Source organism: Mirounga leonina, unplaced genomic scaffold (assembly GCF_011800145.1).
Source record: "Mirounga leonina isolate KUSES-001 unplaced genomic scaffold, KU_Mleo_1.0 Mir_82, whole genome shotgun sequence".
NCBI lineage: Eukaryota > Metazoa > Chordata > Mammalia > Carnivora > Phocidae > Mirounga > Mirounga leonina.
The window spans coordinates 44,319,968-44,338,602 of NW_023270825.1; the positions used below are offsets into that span (position 1 = coordinate 44,319,968).

Here is an 18,635-nt window from a genome sequence, read left to right on the forward strand (position 1 = left end):
TCTCAGACCTTGTTTTGGTAAAGGACCAGGAGAAGCATCTCCAAAGGATGAATGATTACCTTATCCTTTTACTGCAGCCTGGGGGATCTTAACCTCTTTAAGCAGTGGCATGTAAGTTTTGAGGACACCCAGAAGCTTGCCCCAGGCTTTAGACATTCTCAGGTAGAAAAGAAGAAAGAAAGGAAAAGAAAGGCCAGCTAGGGTATCAAGAAGGCAGAAATAGAATAAGCCAGGTAGTTCCATTCTGATAAGGTTGGAGATCTTCTGTGAATCAGGTAAACTGACCTGCAGACAAGTGCCCTTGCTTGGGCAGAGGCAGCCTCTCCTCTCCTGGGCTTTGTATCTGGGGCGTTCATTCTCTGAGCACACTTAACGGCAAGCAAAGCTAGAGATAGGCTCTATCCCAGCTTCTCTGAGCAATGAGATTATTCTTTCACTTTTACAAACATTTTTAATCACATCTTCTTACCTTTCCTTTGTGCATCAAAAAGAGGTTATCTAAAACTGAATTATAACCATCTAGGTTATAATGGCTATGTCACAAAAACTGGAATCATCAATTTTAAGAGGATTTTATCACCAACACTTTATAGCTCTTGATTGAAATGAAATAATAGACATAAGGAATGCTTGACCTTTGAAATGGCACCCCGACCCCTGCCAAAGGAAAGCCCACTTAAAAAAAAAGAAAAGAAAAGAAAAAAGACTGTAGGAAAATGCTGTTCAGACCTAAAAGTCAGAATGCAGAAAGTTATTCCTTTATTAAGACTCTGCAAATTGGTCTTATTTTAAACTCTTTTATAATAAAGCCCATATGTCAGAGTAATGATGTCAAAACCCTTAAACTACACTGGTAAATTGAAAAGGTAATGGAAAATGAAAGATTTTATTCAGGTTTTTTTGTTGGTTTTTTTTTTTTTTTGCATTTTGCTGGTAGTGCTGCCTATTAAAAAAACATAAATAAGTAAAACAAAAGTATACTGGTATATCTAGTTTTAACTTTAGTAAGACAGTTCTGACTACTTTACTTTATGACTTTTGTTGTTTTCAAATTAAATGAGGTTATCATATAATATCAACTATAAAAAGAATGCAAAAACAAAAGTTAGGAAGAGGATATGCCTAGAGTTAAGGAGTCCTTGACCTTAAGTGGTACGGTTATAGTTCATGTTTTTTTCTTACTTTTTTTAGTTTTCAGAATTTTCCAATTTTCTTATCATTAATATTTATGACTTTTAAAATTTTATGTAATTTCATTTAAAGTATAAAAAGATTTCAATCATGTTATTTCATTCTTGGGTGTTTCTTTTTAAAAAATTTATTTATTTATGTATTTATGTATTTATTTATTTGTTTGAGAGACAGCGTGCTCACAAAAGTGCACATGCAAGCAGGGGGAGGAGCAGAGGGGGAGGGAGAAGGACAAGCCCATTTAGTGCTCAGCGCGGAGCCACCTGGGCTCATCTCTCGACCCTGAGATGGAGACCTGAGCTGAAACCAAGAGTCCACTGTTGAACTGACTATTCATGGATGTTTGGAATGAGAAGTTTTTGACCATCTTTCCCCTTCTCATCCCTCTGCTCATCTCTGGATTGAGTTCCTCCTTGTGTTGCTTTTTTCCTCCTCTCATTTCCCATCCTTCTTCTCTTTCTCCTTCTTCAGTCAGCATCCCCAGCTTGGGACTGAAGTGCCTGCCTAACCCTGGGAGGCTTTTATGGAAAAGAGGCCAGACGGAGAAGAAGACTGGTCCTGCCTGGGGCAGCAAAGCTCCAACTCTGTTTCAGAGTTGAAGGGTTGAGACCAACTGTCTCACCTTACAGAGGAAGGAACTAGAGTTGACCGTGGAGTGACTTGCTCAAGGTCACACCATCAGTTGGGGGCAGAGTAGAAATTAGAACCCAGGACTAGTCTTGCAGCTGGAACCTGTGAAAGGCTGTTGAAAGCAGCAAACTCAAAAAAAAAAAAAAGAAAGAAAGAAAGAAAGAAAGAAAGCAGCAAACTCAGAAGCATACAAGGACCAGTGAAGACATCTAATGCATGAAGGAGGCTGGATTTTTCTAGAGAGTACTGTTGACTGTGGTTTGGGTGTGTGTGTGCGTGTGTGCGTGGTGTGTGTGTGTGTGCGTGTGTGTGCGTGTGTATGTGTTTCACTTCCCCACCTTAGAGAGAGAGAGAAGCACAGAGAAATGTCTCTCTGCTGTAAGAAACACAGCAGTGTCCCAGCAAGAGAAACGGGGACTGACCTGCCGCCTCAGTGTCATCGGAAGTGGACGAGCTCTAGCCACCACATCTCAACAGCCCCTTCAGCTGTTACTGCCATGGAAGAATCTTCTTATCTGACAAGAGAAGTGAAATATTAAGATTTTTGTGTGAAGTTTCCCAGTTTTAAAATGTTGATGCAAATGTGTAAAAATACTATTTAAGCCAGGCAAAATGTGGCAGAAGTTTGCAACCGTTGATGCCGAATGTGAGAACAGGGCAGAGCTGCCTCAGGATCTTAGAGTGAAGATAAATGTTCTGTGACCCATGCTAAAAGAGGGATGGGCAACTGCTGCTGATGGTTGATCTCAGAATGAAGTAGCATCAACATACATGATCAGCACAGGGGCGTACTGGGGCACTGAGCATTCTTGGCAACTGTTCGTTCTGTGTTTCTCATATCCTGCCTGTTTTTTTTCCCCTTTTACATTAAAAACAAGATGAAAATTGCTGCATCCTTTGCTTATAACTAATACACAAACTCTCCCGAACCCCTGGTAGGAAGCTGTGGCAGTACATTGGGGTCTACTTGGATCTAGGTGTGGAAACTTGAATATAACACATAAGGTCCCCAAAATGTGTGAGCTTCTAATCTGATGCCTATAGAAGGGATCCTTCTGGCCAGGTATGGGAGGGAGTCTGGTTCTGTTTTCCTCCCACCTTCATTTAGAAAAAAAGGAAACCCTCTCCACATCACAGAACTTAGAAAGAAATTGACAAAGACCACGCCATCGCATTCCCTTTGAAATCAACTCATAAGAAAAGGCATTGTTTAATGTACCACTTAACATCATATTACGTGAACTTCAGAAAGCCCTGGTGAACATTTGAATTCATGTGTGCTCATAAGAACAAACCATCCTGAAGGAAACAGACGGCTTTAGAGTTTGTCTTTGTTTCTCCTGCCAAAACATTCCAGTGGAGCACCACAGAACCATATTGGATGGTTTAGGGACCTGGATAAATTCTGTGAGAAAATTTAGAGTTCTTCTTTTGTTTTGAATATTATACCATTTTTAAAGAAGCAGTGGTTGAATTTACAGTCGTTTGTAAATTCAGTTGCTTTTACATCTTCAAATCAAAAAATTATATGTCCTTTCAGTGTTTACAGGGCTCGTTCTTTAGCACAAGAACAATCTTTTTGAACGAACTTGGATCTTGTACTAAAGAGTGTGACAGTTTTGCTAATGCTTTGCATGTAGTAAATATTCAATTAATAATCAATACTTGTTATGTATGATTCAGTGTTGAGCCTTCTTGACAAATGGCCACAGCACAATAGAAGGCAATGGAAAAGTGCTATGCATAGTGCATTCAGGGAAGCTTTCGCACCCTCCAGAATGAAGGGAGATGCCAAATTCTTCATGACTAATTCCATAAACTATTTAAGCATTTTCCTAGCTTACTGTTTACTGCTGCTGTTTTATAGCAGTAAATACAATTTATTATGCCAGCTTAATATGAGAGATTTTTCTTCCTTGTTTGAAGAAACACTATTTAGACTAACTAGAGATTTATGCTCACCACCACTGTCCACTCTGGGCCTCATTTTCTCGGCCCCCCTCCGGACTTGCTGGTTCATACAGTCTACTCTGGCACACCACTGCAGTCTTCGTGAAATGCCATTCGAATCCTGGCCTGTGCCCCACTAGATAACAAGAGCTATTGAGCACTTACTGCGCCTGGCATTGTGTTAAGCACCTTTTATTCATTGTCTCGTTTAATCCTTGTAACAATCCCATGGGGTAATCTCCATTTTACAGAGAAGCAGAGGGAGGCTCAGAGAGGTTAAGTCCATTGTGCCAGTTAATTGTAGATTACATTTTGGGCTTCATTTATCCATTTAATGACACATACTCTCCCTACCTGCAGCCACAGCAGCAGAATGCACTGGGCATGGTGACACCTCTGTCACATGCTGTCTTCCCTGTCTGGGAGGCTGTCGCTCACTTGGGACTCAAGCGAGTTCTCCCCACTGTGAAGTCTTCCAGATATCCTTCCAGCTCCCCACTTGGTCCTGACATTTCTCCAGAATGCCTCTGTCACCTATTGCTTTGCTATTGTAAGTTTATCTGTCTTTCTCTTTTATCAAACGTCATGAGGGCTGGGACTTAACCATATCAAATTTGTGTTCATTTACACAAAGCCTGGGAAATAGTAAGCACTCAATAAATCTTTGTAAAATGGGTGAATTCTGAGGTCCTCAAGAGTGACTTACTGATCTTTATATCCCCCAAATGAAGTTGCAGTATCAGGAGGTCAGCCAGGAAGGGACAGATTGAGAGGCAGTTCCAGTGGTCTGGGCAGTGAGGATGTCACAAGCCATGGAGAAGAGTATCTAGACAGAGATGCTAAAGCTGGAGATAGAGGAACCCAACTGGGGGCCAGCTGGACAAAGAGGAGGTTGGATATGAAACAAGTAGAGATGGGGTGGTGTGTTAGTCCAGGTACTCCAGAGAAACAGAGCCAAATATAAAAAGAAATTTATTATGAGGAATTATGACTCCCATGATTATGGAAGTTAGATGTCTCAAGATCTGCAGTCAGTAAGCTGGAAACCCAGGAGAGCCCATAGTATGGATAGTTCAGTCTGAATGTCAGCAGACTTGAGACCCAAGAAGAGCCAATGTTTCAGTCTGAGGACAAACATCAGGAACAAAACTGATGTCCCAATTCAAAGACATTCAGGTAGGAGGAATTCCCTCTTACTTGTGGGAGGGTCAGTCTCTTTGTTCTATTTAGTCCTTCAACTGATTTGGATGGGACCCACCCACATTGGGGAGAGCAATCTGCTTTACTCAGTCTACCAATTCAAATATTAATCTCATCCAGAAACACCCTCACAGACAAATCCAGAAAAATGCTTGCTCAAATATCTGGGCACCTCAAGGCCCAATCAAGTTGGCACATAAGATTAGCCATCATATACGGGGAATAGGATGAAGTAGAGTTGATCCAGGAAGACCCTCACGGGCACTGGCTTCCAATGAGAGTCCCTCTTCTAGCTGTAGGTTGCAGTGGCACCCCATTTGATGTGGACAGTTCCTAAAGTCTCCCTTCCTGACAGTCAACTGCCTGAGGAACCTACCATCTCCCACTGCTCTGCCCTCAAACCTGCTCCTTCTGCACACTTCTCTCCTGAAACTTTGAGAAAAATAGACCTTACCTTGGAGTCACCCCTCATTCATCCTGATTCTTGATCCTAGCATCTAAACAGTTGCCAAAACCTGTCAATTCTTCCTATAAAATACTTCTCACATCTCTCATTCCTTTCACTGTCTGGTGCTACTCTCTTACTTAGACAGTGATGGCGCTTCAATTTTTAAAGAGAAAAGAGGGTGGAGGGTCGCAGTCCGGTTGCAGAAAAGGTTAAGGAGACTGGTTTTGAAACTGCCTTCAAAAAGCAAAGTGAGATTTTCTTTAGACTGTAGGTTGCAAATTAATAATACAGCAGTTTTATATAAGTATACTTTACATCCAAAGTGTTCATTGCATACCTCAAATTATACATTTATGTTTTTCAAATTTGTGATAGAGATTATGATAAGGAGATCCTACTTTGTACAGCAACTATTAGAATTGTTTCTTTTTTTTTTTTTTTTAAAGATTTTATTTATTTATTTGAGAGAGAGAGAGCACATGAGAGGGGGGAGGGTCAGAGGGAGAAGCAGACCCCCTGCTGAGCAGGGAGCCCGATGCGGGACTCGATCCCGGGACTCCAGGATCATGACCTGAGCCGAAGGCAGTCGCTTAACCAACTGAGCCACCCAGGCGCCCTAGAATTGTTTCTTAAACATTTTCTTTGACTCCAACCACTTTTTCTTTTGTTCCTGGATAAGTCTTCCTAAAGTACAACTTCAGTACTATTACTACTCACAAACAGTCACTGGCTCCTCACAGCCTCCTAAATAAGGAACAATCAGTTTGTAAATGGATTCTATGACCCTTTGAAATATAGATCCCACTCATTTTTTTCTGGCCTTATATCCTGTGAGTCACCATTGCCCCTGTATCAGTCAGGAATGCCTTCAGCTGCAAGTAACAGAACATCTGATGTGTGCTGGCTTAAACAAATAGTTATTTTTGTCACATAATAAGAAATTAATAGGTCTGCAGTTCAGGGCTGGTGCAAGTGCTCAATGATGGATCCAAGCTCCTTCTAACTCTCTGTTCCACCATCCCATTATATGATTTTTGCTTATTACCTCATGACCTCAAGATGCACTTCCAAGCATCTCAGTCACATTACCAGTAGGAGGCAAGGGTCAAAGCTGAAGGAAAGTGCATGCTAATTGAGCCTGTCCTGTTTTTATGGGTGAAGTGAATACCTTCCCAGAATCCTAACCTAGCAATCTTCTGCTTATGACTCAGTGGTCAGAAGGGTGTCACATGGTGGAAGGTGATGGGGTGGGGGGAGGGCAAGGTTAAGGATGAAGGTGGGCCAGCCAATCAGGAGTACCTGCCATGCACACATCCACTCTACTTAGGCAGCTCACTCACCTTATTCCTCATCTGCCTTCACATCATTTCCTCCACCTTGAATGATCTTTGTCCTGCCCCATCTCTGCTTATTGAAGGGCTTTCATTTTGTTTAAGCCTTGATAAAATACCACTTCATCCAAAAAGTCTTCCTGGTCTCCTTCCAAACCTCTCTGACAAAATTTCCCCTTCTGAGATCAACCACTGTTTGTATTTCTACTATACCTAGAATCCTCACACTGTACTATGGTTAATTACATGTGTTTTATCTCCACATCTATATTTTGAGGTCTAAGAGGACAGGGAGCATGTCCCATTCATCTTTGTATTTCCAAGGCAACTCAGCACAGAGTAGGTATTCAATAAATGTTGGATGAATTCATGCATATTCTGTAATATTCCATTCTGAACAGTAAAGTCTGCAGTACCCACACTGTGTCTATAATGGTCCCTCTGATCCAAGTTAAAGGAGAACATCTGCAGTCCTCTGTGAATATTGGCTGCAGTCCTCTGTCCTCAGCCAAAGCAGGGACATCTGTGGTGACAACGTGACTATCTACCAATGCTTTTTATGTCCCTCTGCCCAAATGTGCAGCTGTTTCCTGGGTGGGAAAGTAAGGAAACAGTAAAAACCAGAGAAAATAACAGCAATTTTAGCAGGAGACTTGTATGGTGTTAGGTTCAAGTTAAGAACCTTGAATTTGTGCTATAGTATAAGCAATAATAATATTAATACCAATTAATACCATTTATTAAACCCCTTATGCCAGACACTGTACTTTATATGCATTAACTCATGGACTCCTCAGAGGAACACACTCCTTTATTAAATAAGGAACCAAGACTCAGAAAGATTAAGCACTTTGTCCAGGGTTACATAGCCTGCACGTTTTGCAAACCTGGGCAGACACTCTTTTCTTAGTGCAAGTCTGTGAGGGAAGGGGGGTTAGTTCTGTTTTACAGATGAGAAAACTGCAACCCAGAGAAGTGGGCGACTTGCTCAAGGCAGTGCAGTGCAGTGGTTAAGAGGATGGGCTCTGGCATTGGACTCCCCGTATGAGATCTGGGGCAAATGGCTGAAAGTTTCTGTGCCTCGGTTTCCTTATCTGTAAAACAGGAGTGACAGTTATCTCATGGGTGCCTATCAATACAAAATGAATAAGTACATATATAGAGACGGGCCTAGGCACCTAGTCTAAACCAAGTATTTAGTAGCTCTTAGCCAGGGCTGCCATTGGCCTAAATGATAAAGTAGCCCGAGGACAACATACCCGGTATACTGAGCAGGAGAGAGTTGGGCATTCAGATGTGCTTTGTCCTACCGGAGGAAAGAAATCAGTGCTCCTTTCTGGCTCCCAGTGATAGGAATCCTTTTTTTCTCCACAGAAGGGTTCCTTCCTCACCATGCATCAAAGAGTCACACCTTTTGAACAAAATGGCTATGTCTCTGCACTTCTGTCCACTGCCGGCATTAATTGGCCCAGAGAATTAGCAGGCTTGTGGTGTTGGGGACTGCTTTGAGAAAGGGCCTTCATTTGGTATATGCTGAGCTCTGTGGAGCAACCTTCAGTATTTCCATAGTCTAATGCCATTCTGTTTTGTTTAAGCTACTTTCCTCATCTTGGCCGCTAGGCTCTAAAGATGCTTTTGAAATGAACACTGGCTTTTGGCATTCACACCCTTGCATAGACCCCTCCCTCACTGAATCTAGGCAGGCTTTATGTAGCCAGTGGCATATGGTAGGACTGATTGGTGTGATTTCTGAGACCAGGTCAAAATAAGCCTACTAGCCTCTGCCTTGGGTTCCTTGAAAGCTCCTGCTGGTGGAAGCCAGCTGCCATATAAGAAGTTTTACTACTAGGAGACCACCATGCTGTGATAAAACCCAAGTTATCTGTGTTGAGAGGCTGCATGGAAAAAAAGGGACAGCTGCCCGCCTCACCCATCCACAGCAATCCCAGGCGTCTAGGCGAGGTGTCAGACCCTTCGGGAAGAAGCCATCTTGGACATCCAGCCCAGTCTGTAGCCCCAGCCACCACCTGACTGCAAGTGCATGAGACCCCAAGCAAGAAGTGCCCAGCTGAGCCCAGTCAACCTACAGAACCGTAAGAGATGACTGCAAGTTGTCATTTGAAGCAACTCTGTTTGGGGGTTATTTATCACGAAGCACCAGATAACCGAAACATTCATGATTCCCCAGGGCTGCTGGTGCAGTTACAGTACCCGCAGATCCAAACCACAGATGAGGACTGTGAGCTGTTTCTTTTTATTAAATTGGATTTTGTGGTAATACACACATCAGGACCAGTTAAAATCTATATGCAAAACTTCTGTAATTCCTTCTGTTTTTCTTAAATAGGAGAAATACTATTCTACCACCACCTAGCATTGTATTACATGTTTATTTGCCTCTTTGACTATTGTGTGTTTGAATATAGGCTCAAAGATGGCAACGATTGTGTCTGTTTTATTCTCCTTTGTATCCCCAATGTTAGCAACAGTACTTGACCTACAGTGGGTCTACAATAAATATTCCTTGAATTAATAAACACTTGAGGAGAGAAAAGATAAATGTATCATAGATAAAATGTTCATATAATAAGTACAGTTAGTCCATAGAGAACCTCTCACCTTGGCTTCAAGAACAAGATCTGACTGTGAAGATATTCATAATGTATTAAGTAAAAAGGCTAAAAATCAGCTTGCAAATCAGTAAGTGCAGCAAAATTACATTAAAAATGTTTTTAAGTGTATATTTACGAAGCAACAACAACAAAAAAGACAACAAGTCCAAAAAGTACTTTCAACTAATTTTGACAATAGTTATCTTTGGGGGAAAAGTTCACAAAGGGATTTTGTTTTTTCTTAGTGCCTTTCACACCCTTTCTAAAATATTTAAAATAAAATTGTATTAGTTTTGAATCAGGAAAAAGTGTTATTTAATAAAACTAAATTGGAGTATTGATATACCTATTGTTTTCTGTATCTCCCATTTGAGACCACAAAAAGTAAAGTCTTCCGGTTTTTTCCTCAACCAGTTGCATACGTTCCGGGCGTCTTTGTCACAGCTTTCCTGACTTTCCAGGGAGTCATAGCACAGCACTTCTCCTCACATGGGCAACGAAATAAAAAGTAGAAAGAATTCGTCTGTGACTCAGGTAAATTCCTAGAGCAGCTTCTGTGGGCTAGAGTGAGGAGGGACTGGTTGTGGAGTAGTGGAGAGGGATGAAAATGAATTCCATGGCTATGATTTGGGTTTCTCAAGCAGGGCAGGAAATACTATATTTATAATTATGTGGAAGCAAACTTTGTAGCCCATTGTGAAAGTGACCCATTATGGAAAAAACCAGAACATGCTCATGGTAGCAAATTCTTGCTTGCTTAGATCTCTGAGGTCCACATGAAAATGCCTTGAAACTCACCAGAGAATGGAAGCAAGAGACATGAGAAACTCTGTTAGAGAGGCAGCACTCACTGGGAAGGAGTGGGACTCGGCCATTTCTGAATGTTTTCTAAGTAGCAAAATGGTGACACCACCACTTGTTCTACCCAGCCTTCTGTGATCTGCTGTGATGAACAAATGCAACAAGTCTATGCAAAGCTGCATTGTCCATGAGAAATGGTGCTGTAGATATGCTCCCCAGTGATGCATGTTAGGAATTCCACTTCTCTGCCTACATACACAGTAGGACCTCTTAAGGTGACCCTCGTTGGTCCTTTAGATGTTCTGTCATTGGGAACTAAGCATTATTTAATGGTGAAAATGCTTTCTAAAACACAGATTAGCCTCACTGATGACCAGACACTGAATTTTTTTTGGTTTTTGTTTTTTTTTTTTTACTTACTAGTTTACTGATTTATTACAAAGGAAACTAAAGGATACAAGTCAACAGCCGTGTGAAGGGACACATAGGGTGGGGACCCAAAACAAAGGAGCTCCTGTCCTTGTGGAGCTTGGGGCTTGGTGACACATGGAAGCGTTCTGCTTCCCCAGCCTAGAAACTCTGACCAGACACTGAATTTATGTCCCATAAAGGCTCCTCCAACCCGACTTTCCTCTTAGATTTCCCGTCTCCATTAATGGCTAGAAACAACAGAATTCTCCTTACCCTTACCTCTCTTTCTGCATATCCCTCATCTGGAAGTTCTTGTCAACTAATCCTCAGGAAAGTTCTCAGATTTTAATTTTTCTTCTTTCTTGATGCCATGCCCAGGGTTCAGGGTCTTCCCACCCCTTACCATGACTAGTGCATCAGCCTCCTAACTCCACTCCTGACGGATACTTTCTGGACATCTTTCCCACCAGATTAAAGAGTGTTCTCTGAAGATGAAGAGCAAGTGTAACAGACTTTTAAATATCTCAAAGGGCATTTCTCCTAATAGGTGCTCAATAAATGATTTGTGCTCACTGATGTGCTTGCTTGCCCAAAGGGTAATATTTGGGGTGGAAAAAGCACTGGGCCTGAGGAACTGAAGATATGGTCGTGGCCCATTGTGTCAGTTTCCCATGGCTGTATACCAAATCATCCCCAAACTTATTAACTTAAAACAACAATTACTTTATTTTTTTCTCACATTTTCTGTGGATCAGGAATTTGAACAGGACATAGTGAAGATATGTATCTTTCCTTTAGGATATCTGGGGCCTCAGGTGGGAATATCTGAAAGCTGGGGGTAGTGCAACAGGGCTGGGGACTGGAATCACCTGGAGGCATCTTCATGCACATGGGTGGTGGGTGAGGCCGGCTGCCAGCTGAGGCTGAGGCTGTGGCTGGCTGACAGCCAGAACACCTACATGTGGCCTCTCTGCTTGGGTTATTTGGGTGTCCTCACAGCATGGCGATGGTACTGGGTTGTAAAAGCAAGTGATTCAAGACAACCAGTTGGAAGCAGTATCACTTCCATGGCCGAATCTTGGAAGGTATATAGCTCAATTCTGCTATAGTCATGGGCTTACCCAATGTGGTAGGCAGAATAACAACCCCCTAAAGAGGTCCATGTCCTAATCCCCAAACTTATGACTATGTTACCTTACCTGGCAAAAGGGACTTTGTGATGTGATTCAGTTAAGGACCTCGAGATGGGGAGATGATCCTGGATTCTCTGGGTGAGCCCAGTGTAATCCCAAGTGTCCTTATAACAGGGAGGCAGGAGGGTCAGAGTCAGAGAAGGAAATATGAGGTGAAAGCTTAGGATAGAGGGATGCTGGCCAGGCATCAGGGAATGCCGGCAGCCTCTAGAAGCTGGAAAAGGCAAGGCAACAGATTTTCTCTAGAGTCTCCAGAAAGAACACAGCCCTACTATTGACCTTGATTTTAGCCTAGTAAGATCCATGTTGGAATTCTGATCTCCATAAATGTAAGATAATAGATTTGTGCTGTTGTAAGCCATTAAGTTTGTGGTAATTTGTTGTAGCAGCAATAGAAAATTACCATCTTTCCACAGGAAGAGTGTCGAAGTCATATTCAAGAGCATGTGAGATGGAAGACATTGTAGCTAGCTTTGAAAAATACAGTCTGCCATGCTCTACCACTAAGTAGGTAATTGTGGGTTATCTCTCTGGGTCTCAGTCTCTGAATTTATAAAATGAAAGGTTGAGCATAAGGATAGCAAACCGTCTGGACCTAAAAGTTCCCTGGTCTTACAACTGAAAGGGAGATGTAGTATTCCCATGAGAAATCATAATAAATCATGACCAATATCCAGAGTCCTTCCTCAGTGCTCCCCACATCTATATACTACTCCAAATGGAACAGGAATGGAGTGCTTGGACCAGAAACCCTCAGCATGTGTGGCAGATTTCCTAAAAGATAAGCTTTGAGGAAGGATTTTTGTTTTTGTTTTAAATTTCAAAATATTTAAAGAAGGAAGGAAGGAGGGAGGGAAAGAAGAGGGAAGGAAAGAAGAAAGGAAAGAAGGAAAAAACTATTAACTTTTTGAGGCAGTGACCATTTCTTGTTCATTATTGGAACCCCAGCACCTGATATCTAGTCTAGAAGGTAGGTAATCTCCAAAGAATGTTGAGTGAGAACAAAAAGAAAAGAGAACCCAAGGTTCACTGGTTTTGTGCCTGATAACTCTATGGGGGAGGGAGGCCAATCCTTGGCGGGTCACCAGGTACAGACCCTTTCACCACTTTACTCAGGAAATTATTTCAGTAGTCTTCCAGTTGGCCCCCTTTATTCTATCCTTGCCCTAAACACAGCAGCCAGAGTGATCCTGATAAAATATAATGTTGATCATGCCACTCCTCTGCTGAAAACCCTCTAGAGGCTTCCTGTTTCACTTGTAAATTAAAGCCAAAGCCCTTTCCAGGGCCAGAACTAGGTGAGGGGAGGGAGGCACCTAGGACACAGCATTTAAGGAGGTGCTTACTCTTGGGGGCCCACCCAGCACTTGCACCACTGTGAGAGGGAGCGCCTCCTTAAATAGGGAGCCCTGGGTGCCTCCTTTGCCTCAACCTAGTCCTGACATTGGCTGTTATGGTGGGGTACAAGACCATACACCATCTAACCTCTCACCGCCTCTACCTCTCTGATCTCATCTCCTAATATCCAGCCCCTCCCCTCCTTGGCTCACTCCACTCAAGCACACATGCCTCTTTGCTATTTCCTGAACACACCAGGCCCACTTCCACTCAAGAGTTTATGCTGCTGTCCTTTTGATGAAGCAGTTTCCCCCAGTATCCAAGTGGCTGGGTCCCTCATCTCTTTCAGGTCTCTACTCAAATATTACCTTTTCTGTGAAGCATTCCATGACTGCTCTATTAAAATTCAACTCCATTGCTATCTCTCTTTCCCACTCTATTTTTATTCTTAGGACCTAGTTCCATCTAACATTCTATGAATTGTTCATATTTACTTTGTTGGTGGTCTGCCTTTCCTACTAGACTGTAAGTTCCAGGAAGACAAGGATTTTAATCCATTTTTCACTGCTGTGTCCCAGAATCTAGAACAGTGCCTAGCATATGTAGATGCTCAATAAAAAAAAAAAAAAAATGTGAAATGAATGGATATTGAGACAATTTGTGATATAAAGCCATGGAGAATAGAGAATTATGGAATTTTAGAATAAACAGAGGTCTTACTAAAGGGATCAGCAGACTATAGCTTGCAACCCATGTTTGTATGGTCTATGAGCTAAGAATGAGCTTATGAATTGAATTGTGTCCCTCTAAAATTCATATGTTGAAACCTAAACCCCATCATCTCAGAATGTGACCTTAATTTGGAAAGGGGGTCATCACTGCAGATGTAATTAGTTCAGAGGAGGTCATACTGGAGTAGGATGGGACCCTAGTTCAATATGACTGGTGTCCTTACAAAGAGGAAAAATTTGGACACAGACACACAGGGAGAATACCATGTGAACGTAAAGGTAGAAGTTGGGTGAAGTTTCTGCAAGCCAAGGATCGCCAGAGATTGTCAGGGAACAGATTGTTCTGCACAGCCCCCAGAAGGAACCGACCCTGCTGACACCATGATCTCCACCTCTAGCCTCCAGAACTACAAGATGGTAAGTTTCTGTTTAAGCCACACAGCCCTAACAAAGGAATATGAATGGTTTGTATATCTGTAAACAATTGTAGGAGGAGGAGAAAGAGGAAGAGAAGAAAGGGAAAGCAAGGGAGGAGGAGGAGGGAATGGGGGCAAGATAGGGGGAGGTGGAGAAGGAATAATGACAGAGGCAGTGTGTGGCCCCCAGAGCCTAAATAATTAGCTGTTTGGTCCTTTACAGAAAACGCTGTTGACACTGAAAGTTTAGAGACCATCTAGTCCATATAACTTATGAAGAAATGGCGGTTTCCAGAAATAAAACCACATATCCACATTCATACATATAGTATGCACTGGTGTAGCTATCCCTAAAACCAGGCTATCCGACTTCAAGGCTATGTTTTAAAAAGCACTCTACACTGACTACTGCATTTTAAAAATCATTTTGTCAATTCCCCCTTGTTTAAGTTAAAGTACCAAAATGTCACTAAGAAGATGTTTTCATCCATTATTCCCCCTCCCAGCACCCTGAGGCCTTGACAGAAACGTACCATAATTCATAATTTTTTTTTGAGCAAAGTGCCTACTATTATCCATATTTTTTTGTTTTGGCTTTTGGGCCTCGCCCTCCAGCAACTCATTTTCTGTGATACTGGTTCTCAAACTATAATTAAAACATAATTAAAGATCAAGAACAGATGTCTGCCTGCTCTCTGGAGCTTCCACAGACTTATGTAGTATAGAGTTTGGTATCATGGATTTTATGCTAAACAGAAATAAAATAGGAGACCTATCTGTTGAACAAACCCACATCCAAACGCTAAAGGCAGAAGAGCGTATTTAAAATAAAGTGGACCAGAGCTTGTAGCAGTTCTTTTAACACACCTGTAACTCAGGGAGCAGCAAAACAAATCTGTCCTGTTTGCATCAGCTCCGTGACTTGATGGTGTAGACACAAAAAGATCTGTGTTCTTGCTAACTCATCTTGGGTGAGACATTGAACCATTTGGAGGAGGGTCTCACTTTTGCCATTTGTCAGCTGTTGAAGATGGCAGCGCTTCCTCCAGAGGCTTACGGGAGCGGGTTGCGGGAGTGGGGGGCAAAGGTCTTCTTTCCCTTCTAAGGCTGCCTTATTTAGTTGAAGCGTAGGTGCCACTAATAAGGAACTAAGTGTATAAATTTCTGTTAATCTGCTGGTGAGCCTGAAATGTGGAGGAAATGAAAAAGGAAGTGAATGGGTTAAAGACAGTTTTCCAGCAAAGAGTTTATGAGAACACTGACCATCCCAAATGTGGCTGCTCTAATTCAAACTCTTATACTTTTGCACAGAATATACAAGTACCATAGGAATTAAATTTACTTAAATCTGAACAAAATTTGCTTTTTTTTTTTTTTTCTAGTATCCCTTCTCTAAAGCAGGGATCTCATCTGAAGTTGAACTCTGGTGTTAGCTGGTGGCCTTGGGCAATTGACTTAACCTCTCTTTGTCTCTCTTTCTTCAAATGTTAAAAAGGGGGCAGGAGGGAGGGCAGAGGGGATAACTATAGTATATAAGCCATAAATCGGTTCAAGGATTAAATGAGATAATGAAACATGAAGGTACCTAACAATGGGTACGAATCCAAAATATGTTGATTTTCCATGTAAATATATGGTTGAAGAAAATATGCAAATATTCACCTAATTATAATTATTTACATAATTGTTCATCCTGTGGATGAATGTGGAAACCCATTAGCCTTTATTTTCATAAATAAACGCCACTAGGCATATGTTTTGTGATCTGTGAATTAGCTTTACATATACTCCAGCATTTGATCTACAAACTAAGAATCTCAGGAGTCTTAGGTGGCTAAGTGGTGAGGACAGCTAACATGGGGCAGAGCAGGGACCTGAGTTCCAGGTCACTTTTCTGCACTTCTGCCAGGGTCCTTCCCTCTGTAAGGTGCTGGCTCTAAACAGAGAGACATTTCTGTTGTCTCAGTGGAGAGTTAACATTTTGCTCTGGGGGCGCCTGGGTGGCTCAGACTCTTGGTTTTGGCTCAGGTCAGGATCTCAGGGTCCTGGGATGGAGAACAACTCCTGGACATAATCTCCCTCTCCCTCTGCTCCTCCCCCTGCTCCTGTGGGGGGCTCAAGTGCTCTCTCCCTCCTCCCTCTCTTTCTTTCTCTCAAATAAAGTCTCAAAACAAAACAAAACAAAACATTTTGCCCTGGAGTGTGAAAGCTGTGTACCACTGAGTCAAGGTTTCTGTGTGTACAGCTTGGAGACACTCCCTTGATAAGAAAGGGATTTGCATGCAGCATATTCTACAGGTTTTTAACCATTCCTGGGTCCAAATCCCTTTGAAAATTTGATAAAGTTATACCCCCTCCACACATTTTTACATCTATTTCCCTAATTGTATGCATAAATTTTGCGGTTTTCACAGATCCCCTAAAATCCATCTAGAGATCCTTAATGATGCCACTTAGCAGGTTTAAGAATATCTAATTTAAAAAGATTAGCATTAATAAATAAAATCTTTAAAAAAATAAAAAGATTAGCATTTTATTTAAATACAAGAAGGAAAGCTAGCACTCACTTTTATATTCCCCTTAAGACCTTTTGTGTTTCAGTCCTCCAGTTTCTACTTGTTTTGTTTTGTTTTTTAGTTCTTTCTGAAGCTGGGGACAGAAAACCATACTGTCAACCTTCTCAGGTTCCAGCTAAAGAACTAATCAGATGCAAGAGTGGCACAGCACATTTTGGTACAAACTGAAGACATATCGACCCGTTACCTGCAGTTGACATCCTAACACATGTAGGAAGTGATGGAGGAACAAAAAGATTTTCAGAATGAAAATCAATTCTGAGGCAAAGGCTTCAAAATCCAGCCTGTCATTCCCGTGTACTGAATAGAGGAGTCTCCTTGTCATGTTTCATTTTCACCTCTCTTGAGGGAAGGCTAAGACCCCCCCCCCCAGATGGTTTGGCAATGATCCGCTGCCCCACCAGGGACCATGTGAAGCCTCTGCCAGCAACCTCACACTTCTTGCTGGCCTCTCCGAGCCAGGTCCCCGTTCTTCCTTTCTAGCCTTATTAGTCTCACTCTCTGCTGTGACATCAACTGGCAGGTATCACTGCTGGGCTTGGCAAGTAGACGCGGCAGATCCCAGGAGCCCAGGCACCTGAGGAAGCTCACTCTTTTCCTTACCTGATGGGAAAAACCAGACTCTGCGGCCTGGACAACCTATCAAAAGATGGAACCGGTAGGGGAGGGGGTGGCTAGCTAAGGAGGCAAGCTTAACAAATACTAGCCAAAGTCAATTTTCTGCGAGTAGAAGCAGGACTCCAGTACCCTGTGCCCCAACATATCCGGGGGCGGGCGAGGGGGTGGGGGGGTGGTGATGCAGGAAGCAGGAGCAAATTGTCGCAGGAACCACGTTAGAACTCTTCCTCCTTCCCTCCCTCCCTCCCTGTCTTCCTATTTCCTCCCCCACTTCTCTCCAGAAACAGTCCGGAGTTTCCAAGTCGAGGAGGACGCAGAAAGAAGTGGGAACTCTGGACGTCTGAGGAGCCACTCTCGCGGTCGCACGGCAAATCTGTGCGGGTGGCTCGCCTGGGTGGCCGGGGCGCTCGCTGTGTATTCAAGCGGGGGGTCGGATTAGCCATCTGGGGCACAAATCCTGCAAAAGGAGTCTGAGAGCCGGGCGAGCTCTCACAGGCAGGCAGGTGCAGCCGCGGAGCTCGGAGGGCCAGAGTCCGCGGCGGCGCGACCGCGGGAGCCGCGCGGGGTGGCGTCCACGGCCTGCGCTGACACGTGGGGCCGCTCACTAGGGCGGCGCCGCCGGGACGCGAGGGAAAGTGTCCGAGGAGCGGGCGCCGCAGCCTCCCGAGCCCCCGCCGCCTCCCCGGGCCCTCGGACATCGCGGGACGCGAGCGGACGTTTCTCGGCGGGACCTCGGGGAAGCCCACGGCCGCGTGTGACCCGAGAGGACGCGGTGGGACGGGCGAGGCTCGTGTCCCCGGCCTGCTACGCACCTGCAGTCGCGAAGGGACAGCGTGCCTTAGGATTTCCGCGGGGCCGCACCTCCTCCTGCGTCCGCCTGCGGAGGTGAGAGCGGGGTGCATGCATCTCGGCTCTCCGCAAACGCAGGCCGGCTCCCTTCCCGCAGCCTCCCACCTCACATCGCGTGATCTCGGAGCTGGCCCTGGGGACGCAAGGTCACATGGCCCTGCGTCCGAGCGGGGACGCCACGAGGCATCGAGAGAGGCGTTCCTTCGGAGCCCCGCTTTCTCTCTTGCTATCCTGTCCCCAGCCCGTCCGCAGCCTAGTCCCCAAGCCCAGGGTTCCCAGAATGAAGATGGAGCCCATTTCTTTCTCTAAAGCTGTCACCTTTTCTCTGGGCTTAGGGCAT

At 43.6% G+C, this 18,635-nt stretch overlaps 1 long non-coding RNA gene across 1 annotated transcript; it reads right to left on the reverse strand.

The window, feature by feature from the left end:
- Window positions 1-2,149: 2,149 nt before the first annotated feature.
- LOC118002104 lies at window positions 2,150-18,635 on the reverse strand. Its single transcript, XR_004676939.1, has 3 exons — window positions 18,259-18,635; window positions 15,120-15,436; window positions 2,150-2,336 (listed from the first exon to the last, which is right to left on the reverse strand). It is a non-coding gene; the product is annotated as an uncharacterized LOC118002104 (long non-coding RNA).